The following is an 18949-nucleotide window of genomic DNA, read 5'->3' as shown; positions in this document are numbered from 1 at the left end:
GGAGAAATATTTGCAAAACAGATAATTGACAAAAAGGCTTTTGTCCACAATACATAAAGACTTCTTACAATGCTTCAAAGAGAAGACAAAAAAAAATTTTTCTAATGGCCTTAAGAGTTGAACACATGTTTCACCAAAGAAGATACACAGATCGCAAATAAACACACGAAAAGATGTTCAATATCATCTGTCAGTCGGTAACTGCAAATTGAAAGTATAATATAAAATTTAAACTACAATAGAAAAACCATTACAGGATAAGGGTCCGTCTACGTTTTTAAAAATTAGCCATGGAATGTTGGAGAAGATAGCAACTAGAATTCTCATGCAGTGCTGATAAGAATATAAAATTATATGATTACTTTGGAAAACAGTTGAATAATTTCTTAAAAAGTTTAGGAAAACCTTACTATACAATCTCATTCTGGGGAGAGACATGAAATCATATAACCGTGCAAGGGTTTATACATAAATGTGGAGAGCAGTTTCATTGATTATGGGCAAAAACTGGAAAACACCAATGTTTATCACCCGGTGAACGAAGACATACATTTTGGCATTTCTTTTTTTCTTTTTTAATTTTTTATTTATTTTTGAGAGAGACAGAGACGGAGCTCGAGCGGGGGAGGGGCAGAGAGAGAGGGAGGCACAGAATCGGGAGCAGGCTCCAGGCTCCGAGCTGTCAGCCCAGAGCCCGACGCGGGGCTCGAACCCACAAGCTGTGAGATCATGACCTGAGCCGAGGTCAGACGCTCAACTGACTGAGCCACCCAGGCGCCATTTTGGCATTTCTTTAGAACATTATACTATTTAGCCGTAAAGAAGAACGAACTTGTGATGCGTGCAATAGTATGAATAAATCTCAAAGTCATGCCGAGTGAATTTGTCTATATATACTTCTGGAAAATGCAAACGAATTGATGGCTACAAAGTGCAGATCAGTGGTTGTATGGAAACTAGGGTAGAGGCAGGGAAAGAGCTATGGTGAGGCATGAGCAAACTTTAATGGGTGATGGCAATATTCGTTATCTCGGTTGTGGTGATGGTTTTACAGAGGTATGTGTGTGTCAGCACTCGTCAAATTGTAAACTTTAAGCATGTGCAGTTTATTATATGTCGATTCTAGTTCAATACATCTCCTAAAATCCCTAGCAGAACTGATCTAGAAATCAGGGGGGAAACTCACAAACTACCAGTATCTGAAATGAAACCTAAAACAAAAGAAACATAGGGGCGCCTGCGCGGCTCAGTCAGGCAGGCAGGCTGCCTTTGGCTCAGGACATGATCTCACAATTTGTGAGTTCGAGCCCCGCATCGGGCTCTCTGCTGACAGTGCAGGGCCCGCTTCAGATCCTCTGTTCCCCTTTCTCTCTGCCCGTCCCTCGCTTGCGTACACACACACTCTCCCTCTCTCTCAAAAGTAAACAAAAGCTTTTTTATTTTATTTTTTTTTAACGTTTATTTATTTTTTTTGAGACAGAGAGAGACAGAGCATGAACGGGGGAGGGTCAGAGAGAGAGGGAGACACAGAATCTGAAACAGGCTCCAGGCTCTGAGCAGTCAGCACAGAGCCCGACGCGGGGCTCGAACTCACATACCGCGAGATCGCGACCTGAGCTGAAGTCGGACACTTAACCGACTGAGCCACCCAGGCGCCCCGGCAAAAGCTTTTTTAAAATGAAAATCAATTTAAAAATGTACCCAAAAAAGCCAAAACAAACGTAAAAGACATAAAACAAAGTGTAGGGTGGATATTATGAGAGACTCTATGACGATACATTCAACGACTTATAGGAAGTGGATAAATCCCTTGAAAAACATTACTTACCCAAACTGACACAACCTGAAATAGACACTCTCAATTGTGCGATGTCTCTTAACGGATTTGGATTTACTATTGGTTTCTTTTCACAAGGAAATTCGAGGCCCATAGTGTTTTACTGGCGAGTACTATTCAATACACAAAGAAAAAATAATAATGCAACTTTTACACAAACTCTTAGAAAACCGAGAAGGAAGGATTTGTCAAATCATCTTACGAAGTCAGCATAATCCTGACCCCAGAAGGTGACAGAGGCATTATTAGAAGACTATAGACCAATGTTCTTCATGAAACAGACTCAAAAATCCCTAACATAACATTAGCAAAATGAATTCAATGGTAGGAAAAATGATGCTGCATCGTAATTAAGGAGAGTTTTTTCAAGGAATGTAAAGGTCACGTAACATTTAAAATCAACCAATTCTAACTCACCATATTAATAAAATAAACGGGCAAAACCATATGGTCATTTCAAAGGTACAGAAAAGGTATCTGACCAAATTCAGTGCTTGTTCATGACCAAAGCTGTCAGCAAACTTGGACAAAAGAGAACTTTTTCAATCTGATAAGGGATGTGCGTATATGAAAATCCGAGTTCACGGTATGGCCACAGACCACCCCATAACACAACAGAAACGAGCCAATCAAAAAGGAATGACTCGGCATATAGAGCTACCTAGCCAATAAGGGTAGAACCTGAGAAGAAACAAGGGAGAAGAAAGTGGGGGGCGGGGGCGACCCAAACCTTATAAAACAAAGACCCTGACCTATGTCCCAGGCATTCACTTTTGAACGCCTCCTCTCCGTAAAGAGAGCTTTCATACTAGTCTTCCTTCCTGACCTTGTACTCTAATAAACTTTTGCCAAGAAAGAAAGAAAGAAAGAAAGAAAGAAAGAAAGAAAGAAAAGAAAGAAAGAAAAGGAAGGGAAAGAAAGAAAAGAAAAAGAAAAGAAAAAAAAAGAAAGAAAAGGAAAAGAAGGAAAGAAAAGAGAAGGAAGGAAAGAAAAGGAAAAGAAAAGAAAAAAGAAAATAAATCCTAGTTGACATCTTATTTGTTTCTGAAACACCGAAGGCTTTTCCCCTAAAATTGGGAACAAGAAAAGAAAGTCCACCCTCACCACTATAATAAAGCAATAAAAATAAAAGTTGTATAGATTAGAAAGAAAACACGAGCCTCCCCATGCAGACAGATGCTCTAACTCAAGGAAAGAATATAGAAAAATAAAGAATATTTCTTAAAGAATATAGAAAAATAACCACTGCGACCAATAAGTACTGTTAGTAAGGTCATTGGATAAAACATATAAATCAATTCTATTTTTTATTCTAGTTGGAAATGAAATTTTGAAACGATTCCCTTGCTAATAGCACCAAAAAACATGAAACACTTAAGAATAATTTTAAAGGTGTGCACGACCTGCGTATTAAAAAGTAAGAAACAGGGGCACCTGGGGGGCTCAGTCAGTTGAACGTCTGACTTCGGCTCAGGTCATGATCTCGCGGTCCGTGAGTTCGAGCCCCATGTCAGGCTCACCGCCATCAGCCTGTCAGCACAGAGGCTACTTCAGAGCCTCTGCCCCCGTCTCTCTGCCCCTCCTCCACTTTCACTCTCCCAAAAATAAAATGAATGTTTTAAAAAATAAAAAGAAATAAAAAGTAGGAAACGATGCTAAGAGAAATGAAGGGTCTAAATGGATAAATCATGGGGGTGGCCTGGAGCCTCATTGTTGCTAAGGTGAGATTTCTTCCAAACCAAAGTATGGATGTTTATCCTTTCAACACAATTCCAATCTGAATATCAGTGAGACATTTTGTAGAACTGACAAATTGTTTCTCCAATTTCAAGGGAGACGCGAAGGACCTAGAATAGCCAAAACAGTCATGAAAATAAACAACCAAGATGGAGAACACACACTTTCTGCTTTCGAAACCCATCGAAAGCTACTGTAATCAAGATGGTGTGGTATTGACAGAATCAGAGAAATAGATCAATGGATCGTAATGAAGAATCCAGAGATAGATTTATATGCATTCAGTCAATTGATTTTTCACAAAGGTGTCAGGGCAATGGCACCTTCAGTGAGAAAGAAATGTTTTTGCAGCAAATGGACTGGGAAAAGTAGCAAAACGTATGGGAAAAAATGAGCCTTGACCTCCACTTCACATCACACACAAAATTTAATTTGAGGTAGATCAGAGACCTAAATACACAAGCTAGAACTATGAAGTTTCTAGCAGAATACATATAGGAGTGCCTTCATAAACTTGAGGCAGGCAGATTTCTTAGGTCCCAGAAAGCACTAGCCACAAAAAAGAAATATTGAGGGGCGCCTGGGTGGCGCAGTCGGTTAAGCGTCCGACTTCAGCCGGGTCACGATCTCGCGGTCCGTGAGTTCGAGCCCCGCGTCGGGCTCTGGGCTGATGGCTCAGAGCCTGGAGCCTGTTTCCGATTCTGTGTCTCCCTCTCTCTCTGCCCCTCCCCCGTTCATGCTCTGTCTCTCTCTGTCCCAAAAATAAATAAACGTTGGAAAAAAAAATTTAAAAAAAAAAAAAAGGCAGGTCACAGATAAGAAGAAGATATTTGCCATACATGTATCTGATAAAGAACTTCTGTATCCAGAATATTGAAGGAATCCCGAAAACTCAATAAGAAACAAACACAGAGCAAGACTTGAGTCGACCCTTCATGAGGAAGACGCACACACGGACGACAAGCCCATGGAAAGTTGCTTAGTGTCATCAGTCGCCACAGAAACACACAAGCACAGTGAGGTACCACTCACATCCATCAGAATGATCAACATTCAAGAGATGAGTCCTATCTTTTGCTGGCAAGGTTGTAGGGCAACTAGAACTCTCGGCGATGAAAGATGGCACACCCACTTTGGAGACTGCATCGAAGCTTCATAAAAAGCTAAACACCCAACCTTCCTGCCACGAAACCATTTCGTTCACTCAAGAGAAGAGAGAACACATGTCCATAAAAATGGGTACGACCAGAACGTCTACTGACACCAGAACGAACCAATTGTATGGATTTATACAATGAAGCACTGAGTAGGAAAGAAGAGTAAACTGACACAGGCAACAATATGGGTGAATCTCAAAAGCTAACGAGCACCCATTCTCTGATTACACGTGGACGCGGTTTGTGAGCCGGGAGAACGCATCTACGCGAGGAGAACAATGGTTGCCGTGGGTATGGACCGGAAGGTCCACGAGGGCACCTTCTGGGACAATAGAAATGTTCTCTGTCTTGCTGGGAGTGGTGGTTGCATGGGTATGTCCGTGGCTCAAAACTCATTAAATTGTACACTTATCTGTGGATTTACTGCACGCAAATTTGGCCGCAATAAAAGAACGATCACGAATACATACTGCTGTCCAACCCTCAGCCAGCATCCCCCACCCTCGTCCACCCCCTTTAATGTTCCAAATTCACTCCTCAAAAACTCTGCCGCAAAACACAAAATCACAAAGCAGAAAGATAATAAAAAGCCTGTTAACAGAATGCCAACGTATTTTGGGGACAAGTAACATATTGTCTGTCCCTCAGAAGGTCCACTTTTAAAACACGTTCTTTCTAGCCATGTAATTAAAAAGAAAACAAATGTCATTCTGTCTCACAAAAGAAAACAAAGCAAACCATAGTGACTGATTTCTTTCTTTCTTTCTTTCTCTTTTTTTTTTAAAGCAGGCAACCCTAATGTGTCGTTAGCAGTCAGGGCCGTGGCTTCTGCCGGGAGGGGTGGGTAGCCCCTGAGGGGGACGTGAGGGGCTTCCAGGCCACGGCCCATTTCTGTTTCTGGGTCTGGGTGCAGGTTTTGATGGGTGTTCTGTTTGTGGAAAACGCATCAAGCGTAGCACTTACTTTATGTAGGTTTGTGTACAGGTACGTATAGACGCTTTCCTCGATGTTTCTCGATTACACTTTCAAAGAATTAAAAACAAAAACAAATTAATCCCAAAAAGCTGATCGGGGCGAAAGGCTGGCAAACGATGGATCGACTCAAAATTGACATTGTTTTTTGACAGCAGGAAGAGAAGAGGAGAAAGAAAGGATGGACGGACGGACGGACACAGCGTCTCACACCCACACGGCCCTCTTCCAAGGTCAGTCCTTCCGATTATTGTTGACACGTGGGCTCAGAACTTCTCATGCTCACTTGTGACGCCCCGCCCGCGGCTGGGGAGTCACGGCAGGGCCGAGGGTCCGGGTGGCGCCCGATTGTCTCTGACCGGTCCGGAAGGTGCTGGTGTGGATGGGATCACGTGGGATGCCTGCCCACGGCTGCTCAGTGGGCGGGGCCGATGGCAGGCTGGTGCGATGTGCGACGTTGGCAAGAATGATGTCCTCGGGTCCGCAATTTGCGGGAAACTGCGCGGCGGGCTGGGGGCAAAGCGAGATGCGGGGAACCTGCGTCGGGACCCGGTGCCGCCTCTGTTATCGTCACCCGGGTTCATCTTTGTGCTCTTGTTGCGTTGACGTGACTTTCGTCACGTTTCCTGTGCCAGGTTCGTTCCGTCTTCACAGCCGTGGCCTCACGGAGTGCAAATATCTGTAGGGATCTGGAAGAGAGAGATGCGCACATGAGAACTGATGCGTGGGGGCTTCTCCGGGAGACACTCACAGGACGGGGGCTGCATCGCCGGGTCAGCGGGTCATAGTCCGCATCCGAGAAGGGGGCCGGGCTCTGCCGCTGAGAGCCCACGGAGAAGGGAGCACGACCGGGGGCGTTTCGGGAAGCTGGCCGCGTTGTGCTCTGTCCTCCCTGGGTGGTGACGTGTGTCAGAACCAAGAACAGCAGAAATGAGTGGAGATGCCAGGAGGCCAGACTTGGCAAAGGGAACCCCCTTCTCTTTTGAGACTGGCAGGGAGAGAAGAGGGGAAGGGAAGGGTACATCTGGGGAGAGGAAAGGCGAGAACAAAGGCTCAGAGGCCGCGTGAGCGCTAAATCCACCTCTAGGACGGTAGCTGGGGAGGCGAGGGTTTCGGGCTGGGAAGCAGATGCCCGGCCGCCCAGCCCCCTTCACCACCAGCCCCGGGGACCCCCTTCCTCTCCACTTCGCCACCTCACAACCACCGATGGTGATCTGGACAGACAGATACCTCCCAGGGACGCCGGGCAGGAGGAGGAGTGAGAAGTGGGTGCTGAGGTTGGGGGAACCCGGAAGTAGATGAGCTCCCTTGCTTCGGACACCTTGTCCTCCAAGGGGACTCGGCCATGTCAGGCTAAGTGTTTCTACCAGGGTGAGAAAAATGGCTCAGGGGGTGGGCCGTGCCTTAGCAGTGGACACATGGCCAAGTGTGACTTCCTGTCCCCAGCCCTTCCCCTTCTCACCCCCCTCTGCCACTTCAGGAGGTGTCACCTTCTTAGCCTGGATTTTGGGGGCCCCACTAGCCTCCAATTCCTGCTGGTCTCCCCCTATTAGTCTCCATACGCACGGGCCCCTCCTTTGCCCCCTGGAAACCCTTGGGGGATCCATTGCTCGTGCCCTCTCCTGCTCTCGTGCACTCTCTCTGCCTCTTACTTGGCCCTCAAGGCCTTATTCTAGTGTCTCCTGACTCCTGAAAACCCCCTGACCCTTCCCGTCCTGTCCCCAAGCAGAGTGGTCAGCCGTTGTGTGCCCCAGAACCTTGACCGGCCTCATGGTTCTGGGGCTCTGGATGCTCTCCAGCATGGACTATTGTTCCCAGACACGTGTCCCCTTTCCTCGGTCCAGTGTTCAGTCCCTTGAGGGCTGGGCTGCCTCTGACACTTCCCTGAACCCCAAGACACACAGCAGGACATAGCCCCTGAGATCCGAAGCTGGAGGGGACTCTGCTGTCACTGTCACTGCCCCCTTGCCCTCTGGCCGCTGAGCACAGGCAGCCTGGAGGGTGCCGCAAGCAGTCGGGTCTCTTCCGCCAGCCCCGCTCTGGCCGGCCGACGCCCCCTGTTCTTGGGGTGAGGGCCCAGGCTCGGACGGGTTCTCAAGGGAGGCCAGAAGCCCTGGACCAAGAGGAGGTGGCAGCTGTGGGGCCCCTAAAGAAGCCCACGTGGCCAACTCAGCTAAGGTGCCTCACAGTTCAGCCCCAGCCCCGTCTGTGTCTGGCTTTCACCTTAATTAGTAAGAGCTTTTCAGAGAAACAATAAAAGGACGACATAGCAACTTGGACAGGGCAGGGAAGGCAAGAGCCATTTTGGTAATGGAGTCCGTGGAATTACTACTCGAAAGAGAGACGGGGTGGAGGGGGTTGGAGAGAGAGAGAGAGAGAGAGAGAGACCACTCTCTGCCATTAAGAAAGCCAATGGCAAAGCTGTACTGCCATCCGCTCGGTTATTAAAGATCACTGGTGGCCACCCCGCCCCCAGGAACAGAGCGAGATTGCACCTCCACGAACCCAGAGTTCCGGACACTTGTTCCCAGAAAGCCAAAGTGCTGAGCTCAGCGGTCCGGGGAGAAATGTGCGGGCCCCGGGCTTGCTGGCTCACCCCAAAGGCCCAGCAGCCAAAGAGGATGATGGCGAAGCTGAGTGCCTCCGCCAGGAGCGTGAGTTCATACACATGGCACACCAGGCTGGCTGACAGGTGGGAGAGTTGAGGACAACACACAGATTCACTTTCCCAAAACCTGTACCTACAAAGAACACGGAAGGAAGCCGCTCGGGCATTCAGGGACGGACCTCTGAGCAAACGCTGGGCTTCTTTCTCTCAACACCTTCATTTCCACCTCCAAGGGGCCTGGTTGCTCATGGTCAAACCTCATAACTAACCCAACCACAAAACCTCCAGGGTTTCACGCAAAGGCAGGTCAGACGCAGACTGGCGTGGTAGAATGGTACCCGGTTCTAATCTTTACTGCTTGAAACGAAGCAAGTTGTTCTATTTCTAAGCCATAGGCTCCTCACCTGCTAAAGGGGATGATGAGCCCCGATCTGACTACGCCATGGGGTGGCTATAAGGATAAAATGTTGGAGTGGATGCCAAACAGCACTGGAAATGAGAAAATACAGCGTACATGTTATTATCTGTAATATACTGGGAATCCTATGGATGAGCAAGAAGGTGGCAGGCAGGGAAGTGAATGGGTGTATGGGTAGGTGGGTGGGTGGGTAGATGGATGGATGATGGATGGATGGATGGATAAATGGATGGGTGGGTGGATGGATGGATAAGTGGATGGGTGGATGGACGGACGGATGGACGGATGGATGGATGGATAAGTGGATGGGTGGATGGGTGGGCAGGTGGGTGGATAGATGGATAAGTGGATGGATGGATGGATGGATGGACGGACGGACGGACAGATGGATGAGTGGGCGGGTGGGTGGGTGGATGGTTGGATGAATAGACGTGTTGGTGGGTTGGTGGGTAGGTGGGAGGGCAGGTGGGTGGGCCCATGGATGGGAGATGGATAGATAGGTGGGTAGATGGGAAGAAGGAAGGAAGGGTGGTTGGTTACAGAGATGCTAGATCAATGGAAGAGAGGAGCATGAAAAGATGGAAGGAAGGTGGTTGGCTAGATCAAAGATGGTTAGATGATGAATGATCGGACAGACAAAAGGAGACAAGTGTGAATTGACAAAGGCCTGGACAAAAGCAAGGATGAACAAGTGACCTCCTGCAGTCCTACAGAGGGACCAGCGAGACAGAAGGATGGGTGTTCTCAGTAAAAGCAGGTGCAAGCCCAGCATCTGACTCCCACGTGTGCTCTCCCCGTGGCCTGGCCCCAGCTCCCAAGACGCGAGGGCCCAGTCTTCCTCCCAGGGGCACATGGCTGCATAGTAACTGTGGACCCCTGCTTTTCAGGCCAGTTCTACCTCGGCCAGGGGGTTGTGAGCAAGGGGGAGACTCCCAGCTCATCGGCTTCCTCTCGGACTCTCTCACTACTACTCCCACTACCCCTGAATGAACTTCCTCATCACCTGTTAATGGCCAGCTTCCTGCTTTCTCCAGCGGCTTCTTCATCGTCCTTCCGCCGAGTTCCTTTTCCCCGAATGGGAACTCCCTGATGAGGCTCCCCCTCTTCCTGGATCCTGGGTCTTGGGGAACCCCTGGCAAGACACAACGACAGAGGCCTTTCCCCTTGACCTCTTCTTTCAGCAGCTATTTTAGCTGGGACCACCCTGCCCCCCACCTCGAGGCCAGGAGAGAGGGACCCAGTGCCACGTGGTTTCCACCAGTGGCTGAGCTTGGGCCGGGGGCTTGCTCTGTTGTCTCCCCTGATCTCAAGGGGTCAGGTCTGGACCCCAGGCTAGAGAGAGGGAAGCCTGGGGGGTGGCAGGGCGGGGGGGGGGGGAACTTGGCGGGGAGGCACGTGCATGGGCAAGGAGGAAGGCTGTGGTGGCCCTGGGAACAATGACCAACAGACCCGCTCCCAACCCAGGGATTTGGGGGCCCCAACGGCCCCGCTTTCCCAGACTCTGCAACTGGGTTGAGATGAATGAGTCTTTTCCCTTGGGCCAGACCTTGAAGGGCTGGGGCCCCGGGCAGGTGGAGGGCAGCCTCCATCTGCCTCCCGCTGTGCACTGTCCTCTCCAGAAGGCCTAGCGGGCTGGCAGTGACGGCTCCTGGGACCAGGGGTTCAGCGTGGCCTGTGTCTGGAGGTAGCCACCACCTGGAGCCCCTCCACCAGCTTCTTTTCTCTTCCTCCTGCTCTTTTTGGTTCTTTCCGATGGCCCTGGTCGGACGGCGGCCGGTCCCACAGCACCGAGCCCTGGTGGCAGGGGTGAGGCAAGCAGTGGAGAGCCACCACCACCATCCCCCTGCGGCTCGCCGACAACACACGCCTGCTCCCAGAGCCAGCGGGAGGCCAGGGCCACATGAGGGACACACAGGGGAGTCTGCGGGAGGGAGGGGAAAGGACCAGGAGAAAGTGGACACTGCCTCCCAAGGGCAGGGCATCCCTTGCTGAAGCAGACCTTGCAAGGCAGGGGGGCCAGCACGCGGGCCTCAGCCTTGGGGCTCGGGGATGGGGGCCATAGGGCCCAGCCCCCCCTCTGCTCTAGCCACCCACACAGCCCACATCGGTCTGATGGTCGGCAAGGGCTCTAGCAGTCTTCTAAAAATATCCATCCGGGGCTACTCCCAAACCAGAGGGGACGCGGCCACGGGAGGGTCCCCAGCAGGGGAAGAGGGCACGAGGCATGCGGGTTCTCCCTGTACTCCTGGGAGCCGACATTGGGATCCCGGCACCCCAAGAGCAGAGGTTGTGTTGTGGGCACGGCCACGTTCCTGGCACCTAAGATGTCACCCGCACAGAGGAGCTGGCCAGGGGGGTGCCTGGGAAGAAGAAGAAGACCAGAAAGCAAGCCAGGAAGGGGGAGGCCCGGCAGCAAGAGGACGCTTCTCCAGGCTGCCTGGGGAAAGGGGGATGCACAGCCTTCTGTGAAACAGGGTGACCTCTCAGGCCGGCCTGGCTCAGGGTCCCATCCAGCCTTCCAGGGGAGGGAGCAGGGCATGAGGAAAGAGAGGCAGAGGGGCATGAAATAGGTCCCTGGCAGGAGGGTGCAAAGGGGCCTCCAGGGAAGGATAGGAAGGGGGGCAGATCAGGGAGCAAGGGACCCTGGACGTCAGTAGAGCAGGCGCCCCAGGGTGCAAGGACAGCTCCCAGGGCTGCGCACTAGGCAAGTGCTGCGTAAGATGCATAAGGTGAGCCACTCAGACTCCTGTGGGTGGGGGCCAGGGAAGAGGAAAGCCTCAAACCAAATGATTTCAAACTCCCCTGAAAAGAGAAGACTCTGGAATGGGGAACCGCGCCCCAGAGCAGCCAGAGGGTGAAGCGGGCATATAGAGCACAGGGACCAGAGTCCACGGCCATGGCTCTGGGGCAGGGGCGGACCGCATCGGATCGAGGTCGCGGCTTCCTCCTCTGTAGCGCGGTGACCATCCCTCTGGCCTCAGCCCGTCCACCTCGCTCCACAGTGACCAGCAGATGACAGCCTGCGAGGAAAGGAGCCCCCACGCCCTGGCCACTGGTCTGAGGCCGCCGTGCCTTCCCAGGGCCGGGGCGGGGGCTGCGGAGAGCAGGCCTGGCACCCGCAGCGGGCCGCCCCCCGCCCCCCAGCCCCCATCAGATCTGGCAGAGACAATAGCTTCTCCCTAGCGATGTCAGCATATTGTTTTGTGGGCCAGGGAAAGAATCCAAAGCGTGAAAAATGTCTGACCACAACAATGGCCTATCGAAGGCACGAAGAAAGCGAGACATTCGTGGCAAACGGCCTGATGCAAACGCACGCGGGCAGGCACACGCCGCCTGGAAGCGAGCGCCCGGGGAAACCACCTGGTAAATGAGCACGGGCTTCGTGAACGTAAGGGATTGTTCTGGACGGCGGCAGAGGCTAGAGATTAAAAGGAAATAAAGAACCAGAAACCACCGTGAATACAGAAGTCGGCCCCATGCGACACCGCTGAAGGCTGGTCAACCTTCTTTAATTTCTTTGAGCTATTACCCCCTTTCTAATTTCTCCTGACATTTGTTGCCTACTAAATCAGTGTGATGCATGGCGGGCAGATTAAGAAGGTTCTCCCAGCCTGTCCCCTCGCCCAAGTGAGTCTCGGGGTAGTGATTTTGAGATTGTCTTTTTATGCTGAAAATGCTCAAAAGTGGTTTTATTTCCTTTGGCAAAAGGAAAAGGTCACCCCAAGTTCCCAACCTTTTAATGCTGCTGGATTATCAAGCATCTCGGGGAGGGAAAGCGGTTATTCAGCCTAAACCAGGGAAGGAAAAAGCCGCATACGCAACGTCAGGGGGGTTGTTTAATGCTCCGGTTTCAGAAACTTCTAGAAGTACATGTCCTTTCAGCCAGGCAAACAGCCTCATGCTTGGGGGGGGGCGCCTGCCGGGAGGGGGTGGAGAGCGCCTCCAGCCCCCTGGGGGCGGGCAGGGGTGGCCACCACAGAGCTGTGCGGGGTGGGTAGCACTATGGGCCGAAAAGCCCCTGTTCCGGGTGGGGTCAGGCCCTCATCTGAAATCCTGCCTGGGGCCCAACGCCCTCTCGGTTTCCTTGTCTGTAGAATTAGAGGGTTGGTCTAGACAGTCTTGAAGGCACTTTCCAATGTGACCCCCTGTCATTCTTTAAGCAGAAACACGTAGTTTCGCTAGTGAGTCTGAACGGGGAAGGAGAATCAGCCCCCAAGGTGAAAGTGTGAATGTAAAAAGCTACAGCCGTCTGTACCCGTGAAACCCTGGGAAGGATCACAGCCGGAAAAGTCCGGACGTGGTGTCCACGGTTCCCTCTGCATCGACGCCCTGTTCTGTGCTATGTTACCAGAAGCCCCTGCAGACAGTAGCCGAAGCTTCCCGGGCCTTGGGCAGGAACAGGCGGGTTTCACCCCGAGAACCACCTCAGTTTCAGCAGGAGTTCGGGGGGGGGGACTCGTCCCGTGGGGGGGTCAGGAAGAGGCCACAAGTATGTTAAAGAGTATTGTCCTCTCCTGGCCTAGAGCAGCTGTCGATAAGCGTGGTGACAGGACATGTGGGCCCCAGTCGATGACCTTAGCCATGTCATTCTAAGCTCTCTGTCCCCGCTCTTAACCACCCGGGACCAAGCCTGACTTGCCTTCCAACCCCCCTGTCCAGAGACCCCAACGGGACGAAGGACAAGAAGGGAGATTAAACCATGCAGATTTGCCAGACAAAGCCCTTCCAGTGTGAGATGGCATGAACTAAAAGTCAAATATTATACAAATACTTTTAGGTGAATTAGATTTTATTGGAATCAGCTATAAGCAGTAAATCAAAAGAGATCTGTTTCATTGGTAATTAGGAGGATCTATTTCTATACCAAAAAATGTGGCATGGGCTTTTCAAAGAATATTCCTTCCAGTGGATTGATTAAATATTCTTTATGATGGCATTTATTCGGTTTTTTTATTAAATGTTTTTTTAATGTTTATTTTGAGAGAGAGGGAGAGACAGTGCGAGCAAGGGAAGGGGCAGAGAGAGAGGGAGACTCAGAATCCGGAACAGGCTCCAGGCTCTGAGCCGTCAGCACAGAGCCCGACGCGGGGCTCGAACCCCCAAATGGTGAGATCATGCCCTGAGCCGAAGTTGGCTGCTTAACCGACTGAGCCACCCAGGCGCCCCTATTAGTTTTAGGGGGGTTTTCTTGGTTTTTTTGTTTGTTTGTTTTAACACCAATCTGTCTTCTTCCCTCATCCGGTGCTAGGATACCAGAGGGTAGGGAGCCGGACTGGACAAGCCGAGGCCAGTAGCCCCTCCTGCAGGGGTGTGTTCAGTGATGCTGAAGGAGGAGACCCAGATCCAGGAAGCTCCCCTCCCTCCCCGTCCAGGCCTCTTGGGGGCAGGGAAGCAATAGTTCATTCAGACAGGCTTCTAAAAATGATGTGATGGGAGAAACCACCTCGTGGCTGGTACTTAACTTTTGCTCTAATTAATTTCACGGACAGGCTGTCTTTCGAGTTTACAAATGTTGTGTCTGAGTCAGAAAGTGCATCGGAGGGAAAGAGCTCGTGGTGAGTTATGTCCAAGATGCCAAAACATGAAACTAAATTAAAATAATAGGAACACACGCTGCCAGAGCCTACTGGGATAGGCCCACACGTGCTTGCTGTGCACCTACGATGTGTAAGGTGCCATAGGAGCACATCAACCACTTCCTTCTGACTCCTGCAAGCAAATGCGCTCCTGAAAGAGCAGAAGCACCAGAGGGTTCCGTTCTCTGGCTTCTCCCCACCCCAACGGCACGAGACACACAGCAAAGGCGTGCGGAGTGTTTGGGACGCTGGCAGGTGGGGTGCTTAGTCTGTTGGCAGGAGCTGTGCCTTCAAGGGGACCTCCCCTTGGCACCTACCTGTGTAAGAGGTCACCGCCATCCAAAAGCGTCTGCAGGGCCTTGGGACCGAAAGCCTGGCCCCGCGGGGCAGACAAGCGGGGAGAGACGGAGAGAGGACAGAAGCCGAGAGCCTGCGACTCAGAACCGTCACAAAATAGCACAGCATCTTGGGCTTGGACACGGCCACCTGGAGCAAGGAGTCCCCAGCTAAGGGGCCCACGGCCCTAGATGGGGCGGGCGTGGCCCCTCCTTGAGAAACCCCAACATGTAAACTTAACTCCATTTTCCCAGTTCTCTAAATGGATCGGATGTCACAGGAAGGCCGTCAGTTATCAGGGGGCCTCCATAGACTTGCTGGCCCCCTGTCTGCGAGAGACATCCTCCTCATCTTCCTGCTTATGCCTCCCCCCGCAGCCCAGCGAGCCCCCGCAGCTGGGCACAACCACCTCTGTGGCCTCTCTAGACCCGGAAGACATCAGTTTTTAAAACCTTTGATGACCAATCAATTGCCTGTGCATCCAAGGGCGTTCTAAAAGTTTTAAAGGCTTCTAGACTCTCTCATCTGGAATTTGCAATCACTTGGGACGGGCTGAGGTTTACTCCTGCATTAGCAGCAGAGATTGCATGGCCTGGTTTAACAAGCCTCTTTGCCGATCCTGTGAGGCCGTTGTGTCCTAGACCCTGAACTGCCCAGCAAGAGGCCCACACACGAACACAGCAGGTCCCTGTCCTCGCAGAGGTGTCCCAGGGAGGGGCGTCTGGGGCACAGGGTCTTCATGACAGCCCCTTCTGAGACGGCGGGGAATTTCAAAGGAGGACAGAGAGCCGGGAGGCTCCCCAGAGGGGCGGCTCGGTTGTCTCGAAGGATGGGTGGAAAGCCCTCCAGGAAGAGAGGCCTGGAGAAGGGACATTCCAGGCACGAGTTAAGCCATGTGCAATTCGGGGCACCAGGCTGGCTCAGTTGTAGAGCATGAGACTCTTGATCTCAAGGTTGTGAGTTTGAGCCCTGTGTTGGGTGTAGAGATTACCTAACATCTTAAAAAAAAAAAAAAAAAAAATCACATGCAATTCAAAGAACCGGGAACTCTGGGAATAAGACACCGCTCAGATCACCAAGGGCTCATGAGCCAGCTGAAGGTTGGGTTCATCGTGAAGGAGAGACGAAAGCCTTGCAAGGGTTAAGAGAGGGGTGATAAGGGCAGGTGAGGGATGAATTGGGGTCAGGGCACAGAGGGCATCGGCTTGAGGAGCTGGTGGCAGGGAGAATTCGCTGATGGCACAGGCAAGAAATAATGGCAGTCTGGTTCAGGGCAGCAACCCGGGATGGGGGAGATAGGGCTGGAACCAGGAAACATTTCCAAACCAGCACCCCGCCCCCCCGCCCTGACGTGACGGGTGAGGAAGAGAAACACACTAGCCACCATCCCCAGGACTCTGCGCCCGGAGCTGGCTGGCCGGCTGGCTGCTGAGGACTTCGCGTGAGACCTGGGATTGGACTTTCATCGGCAAAGACCACATTGGGAGCAGCGAGAGAACCGGTTCGTGGTGGGGGAAGAAGATCACGAACTTGGCTTCTTCAAGATGAGGGATGACGCCTACGCAGGTAGGGACAGAAGCTCGGGACACGCACTGAACAAGAGATGCCGAGGACCCGGGAACGGTGTGGCGGGAGCCGGAGAGGAGTCTGAGTGAGCCAGCCTGTCACACGTCTGCGGGGGGGGGAGACAGCTGGGACAGGACGCATGGCAATCCGGCCCAGGAGAGGGTGGCTGTGCCTGAGGACAAGAAGCCACTGCTCCGGGACATAGGACAGGGTCCCAGGGAAGGATTTGGGGGAGGGGAAATGGGTGTGCCTTCTGGGATGGGAGAGAACAAGCAGGCTGGTGAGACAGTGAGGGGACTGGGGGGTCGAGCGGGAGCTTGGGTTCGGACGGGCCGCCCGGGACCACCTGAGGCCGTGTTTCGACCGCGCAGCCCTGAGTTTCCCAGGCAGCGGGAAGGAGCGGTTCTTCCCAGAGGCCTTGGGCACCAGGTGGTGGACGGGCTGGGGTCTGGGGGCAGCTCAGGAGTGAGTCCACAGCACCTGGACGTCCACACCCACAGCGGCACCCGGGCAGCGGAGCATGGTGGCAGTGTGACCTCAGGCAAGCCACATGATGCTGTCTGGCCTCAGTTTCCTCTGGTGTCAAATGGGGATAATGTTGTCCCCTCTCCGCCAGGCTCCTGCCCTGCCCACACGCCTGTCTCCCCATCCAGCGTGGGCTCCCAGCGGCCAGGTGTCTGTCGTTGCGTCCCCCCCCCCCCCCCGTCCATCCCACGCTGCCTCAGGCACACACAGCCACAGGAGAACAGAGGGAGGGTTCTAAGACAGGCTCGCTCAGAACTGTGACCGTGTGGCCCTCCTGGGCACTCCATTACCATTAGGCGGGCACACGGCACCTGCTCCATTCAGCCTTCCCAGGTGACTTTTTTGAAGGGGCCCATTTACAAAGTTCCAGCTCCTAGGGACCCCATCAACATCAACTGGGGCTGCTTCCAACTTCTCTAAAAGCCAGATTTCCCATTCGAGAGAAATTACTCCTGGTCCTGCCGTGGACCACTGTTATTCGACTCAGAGTATAATTTCACGGCATTAGCAAAAATGATCCCTTTTACAGGTCTATAAACGCCCTTGGCCCACAAAACAGTCTTGACCTTCAGAGAGACAGAGATTTCACGGTGTGTGTGGGGTGGGGGGGGGGGCAGGGAGGCTCCTTGGGGTGGAGGGCAGTCTGCAGTGACCTTCAGGGCCCCCTCGCTGGGGGCCTGCCGGAAGCTGTGTGTGTTTCTGCGTCGATCTATCCGCAACGTACTTTTCCATTTGGTCAGGCAATCATCGGGTGTCTTCCTGGAGCAGGTGTTGAGACCCGGGTAACCCTTGGCTACCTGGGCGCCCCTCCTGCCGCTCCTCCTGACCGGGGCTGTCTGTGGGGCCTCCTGAAGGTGGTGGGGGCGGGTAGCAGCATCTCAGAGTGCTGTCTGGGGCGGCCTTTTCCCCTTCGGAGAAATTTCGTAGCTTCGCTACCTTAAGGGAAAACATGGAGAGAAGCCAGTGAGGGTAAGGAGGGGAAAGATGGGGGGACGTCTCCTTTTCATCGCAGGGACAGATTCCCGCCCCCCTCCTCCCCAGGGAGGTCCCCAAGGCTCGGCCAGGAGGTCTGGACGCAGGCTACTGTCTGCGTGCGCGGGGAGGGCACACAGAGCGGGAGGCTCAGGCGGCGGAGGCCTTCGGCAGTCATTGCCAGGAGCTAATGCGAGGCATAAATCATCTGTCGGCTTACGGAGTGACTTTCAAAGTTGTTGGAATGGAATAATTAAAAGAAATTGATATCGTAAGAGAAAGCCACGTCCGCTGTCGCAAGGCCTTGCCTCGCTGACGGGTCGTTGCCACGCGCACAGCATTACCAGCAAGGCCGCAGGACGCGGTGCTCCCTCTGCTCGGCACTCAGGGCTCTGGCGACGCCCTCCCGAGGCACCTTCCCCAGCGCCCGGGAGAGCTGGGCCGCACCGGCCGCGGCCTGTGGGCAGGCTTCCCGCGGGTGGGCAGCAAGAGGAGTGGAGAGAGCCTCCCGTGGCTCATCAGCTCGCCGCCACCAGGGACAGACCCAGCCCCACCCAGGTGATCGGTGATGACCGATGAACCCCGGCCCCCCAAACCCGCCACCACGCCTTCTCGTCAGCTTGCCTCTCGGAGACGTAGAAATGAAGTCCATCCAGGCCACTGGCTCAATAGCCAGGAGCCCCCTGTGCTGTCCAAAGTGGGAGCTACAGGGTAAGCCAGTGGGCGCCAGGGCAGAACTGAGAGAGACCTTCTCGCTCTGAGCGCCCCCAGCCAGCCTCACCCCTCCTTCCACGCGAGGAGAGGGTGGCCGTGTTAAGGTCTGCTCTGTACCAGACACTGGTGTGGTTCCTGTTTTGACCCATTAGTTTTACAGCAACCCTCTCCCTTAGCTTCTCTTATTAAGCCTCCTGGAGCAGATGGGGAAACTGAGGTCCAGAGAATTAAGTGACTAGATCAAGTTCACACCAGCCAGAGAGGGTAGAAATGGACCTGATCCGAGGCCACCCGAACTTGCCCCGAAGGATGGGTCATAGGAGACCACGAAGGGCAAATGCTCCCGAAAAGCTAACCTGCAGCTGGGCAGGGGTGAACCAGAAGAAGAGCGTGTCCGTCAGGAGGCCCCGCCTTGGTGCTGAGGTCATCCCAGCTCTGATCCCCTGGCACTTTCCAGCTGAGGGGCCTGGAGCCGGGTACTTAACCGCTTGATCGCCCTCCTTAGCTGGATGTCCGATTCGGGGTTGTCGA

The 18949-nt window shown here is 52.9% G+C and overlaps 1 long non-coding RNA gene across 1 annotated transcript in view; it reads left to right on the top strand.

Annotated features, from left to right (window-relative positions):
• The window catches only part of LOC123384251, an 87398-nt gene that overhangs the window by 14492 nt on the left and 53957 nt on the right, over positions 1-18949 (top strand). The window contains exon 2 of the long non-coding RNA XR_006595011.1: positions 5859-5936. This is a non-coding gene — a long non-coding RNA (uncharacterized LOC123384251). The remainder of the gene's footprint in view (positions 1-5858; positions 5937-18949) is intronic.

The sequence above is a fragment of the Felis catus genome, chromosome A3 (assembly GCF_018350175.1).
Source record: "Felis catus isolate Fca126 chromosome A3, F.catus_Fca126_mat1.0, whole genome shotgun sequence".
NCBI lineage: Eukaryota > Metazoa > Chordata > Mammalia > Carnivora > Felidae > Felis > Felis catus.
This window is presented reverse-complemented; position numbering and strand designations above follow the sequence as displayed.